This window comes from Ricinus communis, chromosome 7, assembly GCF_019578655.1.
Source record: "Ricinus communis isolate WT05 ecotype wild-type chromosome 7, ASM1957865v1, whole genome shotgun sequence".
Taxonomy (NCBI): domain Eukaryota; kingdom Viridiplantae; phylum Streptophyta; class Magnoliopsida; order Malpighiales; family Euphorbiaceae; genus Ricinus; species Ricinus communis.
The window spans coordinates 17,905,581-17,909,727 of NC_063262.1; the positions used below are offsets into that span (position 1 = coordinate 17,905,581).

Here is a 4,147-nt window from a genome sequence, read left to right on the forward strand (position 1 = left end):
GAATCACCTGATCTGCACATACTTTAAACAAAAAGGGATCTTCCCAAATATAGTATTTCAAATCAGCGAAGAATTTCTTCTTTTGTTGATAAGTCATACCCTTTGGTAGAACCCTAGCAACCAAATAGTTAGCATAATCTGAAAACCAGGGAGTATCAGTGTATACCTGAGTGACATATAAATGTTCTTCTGGAAATCGATCGTCTATGGCCGTCTCATCAAGTGCATCCAAGTGAGGATTTTCCAATCTCGACAAATGGTCCACGCCGGATTCTCCGCCCTTCTTATCCTTGATCTCGACATCAAATTCCTGAATAAAAGAATCCACCGAATCAATCTCGGTTTCGCATCATTTTTCAGGAATAAGTACCTCAACGCCGAGTGGTCCGTGAAGACAATGGTTTTGGAGAGGACGAGGTATGATCTAAACTTGTCGAAGGCGTAAACAACAGCCAATAACTCCTCTGTGGTGGTGTAGTGTTCCTGGGCTCCTGTCAAAGTCTTGCTAGCGTAGTAAATGGGTTGGAACTTCTTTCCAATCCTCTGTCCAAGCACAGCTCCAACTGCATAATCACTAGCATCGCACATCAGTTCAAAAGGCAGCCCCCAATCAGGAGAAACCACGATTGGGGCTGTAGTTAGAAGTTTCTAAAGTAACTCAAAAGCTGCCAAGCATGCATCATCAAAAATAAAAGGTACATCTTTAACTAACAATTGAATGAGAGGCCTAGCAATCTTAGAAAAATCTCTAATAAAACCCTGCATGGCCCAGAAAACTCCTAACAGCCTTAACAGAACTAGGAGGAGGTAGCTTAGATATTACTTCTACCTTAGCTCTATCCACCTCCATCCCAGCCTGAGAGATCTTATGCCCTAAAACAATCTCCTCTCTTACCATGAAATGGCATTTTTCCCAATTTAGTACCAAGTTAGCCTCAATACACCTAGCTAACATGCGCTCCAGGTTTGCCAAACAAAGAGAGAAAGAATTACCAAAAACAGAGAAGTCATCCATAAATACCTCCATTGACTCCTCAATCATGTCCTCAAAAATAGCCATCATGCATCACCGAAATGTAGCCAGGTGCATTGCACAGTCCGAATGGCATCCGTCTATAAGCGAACGTCCCATAAGGGCGGGGTGAAGGTAGTCTTCTCTTGGTCCTCGGTGCAATAGAATCCGAAAGTAACCTGAAAAGCCATCAAGAAAACAATAAAACATGTGACTGCTAAACGTTCAATCATCCCGATCAATGAAAGGAAGAGGGAAATGGTCCTTCCGAGTTGCATCATTAAGCCTACCAGAATCAATGCAAACTTGGAAGCTCATATCCGTCCGAGTCGGGATCAGCTCATCCTTCTCATTCCTTACCATTGTGATGCCTCCTTTCTTGGGTACAACCTGCACAGGACTAACCCACGAACTGTCAGAAATGGGATATATCAAACCTGCATCAAGAAGTTTAATTACCTCCTTCTTTACCACTTCTTTCATGTTCGGATTGAGTCATCTTTGAGGCTGAACAACCGGCCTGAAACTATCCTCCAATGAAATCTTATGAGAGCAGAAACTTGGATTTATGCCCGGGATATCGGCTATCTTGAAAGCAAAAGCCTTCGTGTACTTCCTTAGAACTTCCAACAGTATGGCTTGTTCTTCAGGAGTTAGATCGGCTGCTATGATTACTGGTAAGCGCTTCTCTTCATCTAGGAAGGCATAAACCAAGTGGCTCGGTAACTCCTTCAGTTCTAAGACTGGTGGGTCCTCGAATGAAGTCTTTACTTTCTGCACCCCAGACCTGTCAAGAAAAAGATAGGGATCAGTTGACAAGCTCGGCTCAGAAGCCAATAAAACAGCGAGTTGCTCCAACACTTGCTCGTTGGACAACTCCTCCTCATCCTCAGCTAATGCTACTTGCAAAGGGTCAGAACATAAAATTTCTTGCAAATGGGACTCAACCACATCATCAATCACATCAATAGAATATACAGTATTATCATAGTCCAGTGACTGTCTCATGGAAGTGGCTAGGTTAAAGGTAATGGTCTCATCATCAACTCTAAGCTTAAGCTTTCCATCGCTTACATCGATAACAGCCCTCGATGTAGCTAGGAAAGGCCTACCCAGGGGAAAGATAAATTTATCTACCTTTACAAGTACATCTTCAACAATACCTCTAGGAATTTTAACAGTCCTATCTGCTAACTGAACACTCATCCTAGTAGGCTTAGGTTCATGCAACCCTAATTTGGCAAATAAACTAGTGGGCATTAAGTTAATACTAGCTCCTAAATCAGCCAATGCACCACTAATTGATAAATCACTAATCATACAAGGGATAGTAAAACTCCCTGGATCTCGTCGCTTGAGTGGCAGTTTGTTCTGGAGAATAGCTGAACACTCCTCATTAAGCACCACCTGACCAAGATCCTCCAACTTCCTCTTGTTGCTCAAAATCTCCTCTAAAAACTTGGCGATTTCCAAGACTGTGAAATTGCCTCAACAAAAGGTAAGTTAATTTTCACCGCTTAAATAAGTCAAGAAACTTACTCATATTGCTTGTCCACCTTATCCCGCCTCAATCTTGCAGGGATATGGAATCGGTGATGCTCCCACGTGGCTCTTTGTATGTCTTCTTTCATTCTCTCATTCTCTACCACCTCAAAGTCCGGTCCTTCCTTACCGGCTCGACCGCACGATTGTATTATCCGTGACGGCCTAAAGGCGAAGAACCAGTCAATTTCTTACCCTGAACGCAAGGTGATAGCCTTGCAATGCTCCCTCGGGTTTAACTCATAGTGCTGGGAGCGATCCAAGGTCTCTGAAAGCATCTTAAAAATTTGGCCAATTTGAGTCTCCAAGTTCGAATCGAGGCTGATTCCTAAGTGCACTATCGGTCATCTGGAATCTCGTTTGTAGAGCGTCCACAAACTTCATCATAAGCTCCTCTAAATTTGACTTCTTTTCTTGTGGAGGAGGAGCTTGTGCAGCCCACCGGTTGTCATACGAGGTCGTTGATGAAGTCTTTGAAAACTAGCGGACCACAGGCATTATTGTTCCTCCAACTAAAATTGGGATGATTGCGCCATCCAGGGTTGTATGTATTCTTGTAAGGGTTATTCTACGCCTTGGGGCATTCCCCATATAATCAACTGTTCAACATCGGAAGACATAGCAAAATTAGATGGAAAACTAGTAGAAGATGAAGCAAACATACCTCCTGCAATACGACCGTAATGCGGGCCACCACAAAACTTCGCGACCAACGTCATTTGCATGAACCCAAGCATCCTGGAGTTGGTCGATCTTCTTGGCTAGAAGCTCCACTTGAGCCGCTAAGGCTGTAGAGTCCACTTGGTTGACCACTCCCTGTCTTCCTAGTCGGCTCTAGAGGATTGCCAACGATAGTTGTTCATGGCCATTTCCTCTATCAAGTTCGAGCCCGCTCAGCGTCTTATTGTTTAGCGCCCCTCCGCCGCAAACATCCACCATCGCCTCGTTGCAAGGTTCAACCCAACGTAGAAGGTCCGAACTGCATCCACACCGGCAATCCGTGATGTGGGCAACATCTTAAAAGATCCTTAAACCTCTCCCATGCATCGTACATGCTTTCATCATCAAACTGCACAAAAGAAGATATGTCATTTCTAAGTTTAGCAGTTTTAGCGGGAGGAAAATACTTATATAAAAATTTTTCAGCCAACGCCCTCCAGGTAGTAATTGTTTATTGTGGAAGAGATTACAGCCATCTCTTTGCTCTGTCCCTCAAGGAAAATGGAAACAATCTCAGCCGAATGGCATCATCAGTTGTTCCATTTATCTTGAATGTGTCACAAATCTCCAAAAAGTTAGAGATATGTGCATTGGGATCCTCGCTGGGCAATCCTCCAAATTGCATGCTTTGCTGGATCATCTGGATAACATTGGCCTTTATCTTAAAATTATTGGTCACATAAGAATTGACTATACTCGTTTTCGTCCCATCTAAAGATGGTCGAGCAAACTCGTACATCGTCCTCTGATCGTCATTAGCCTGGGGGTCATGGTTTTCCATCGTGTCTAGTCTATCCACAGGTACCTCAACCTCAATCTCCTCCTTTTCTAATTGCAACCTCTTCCTTAAGAGTCTGAGGGATCGTTCTGGAT

The 4,147-nt window shown here is 43.6% G+C and overlaps 1 non-coding gene across 1 annotated transcript; it reads left to right on the forward strand.

The window, feature by feature from the left end:
• Positions 1-3,549: 3,549 nt before the first annotated feature.
• Positions 3,550-3,656, forward strand: LOC112535427. Its single transcript, XR_003079560.1, has one exon. It is a non-coding gene; the product is annotated as a small nucleolar RNA R71 (small nucleolar RNA).
• The last annotated feature ends 491 nt before the right edge of the window (positions 3,657-4,147 follow it).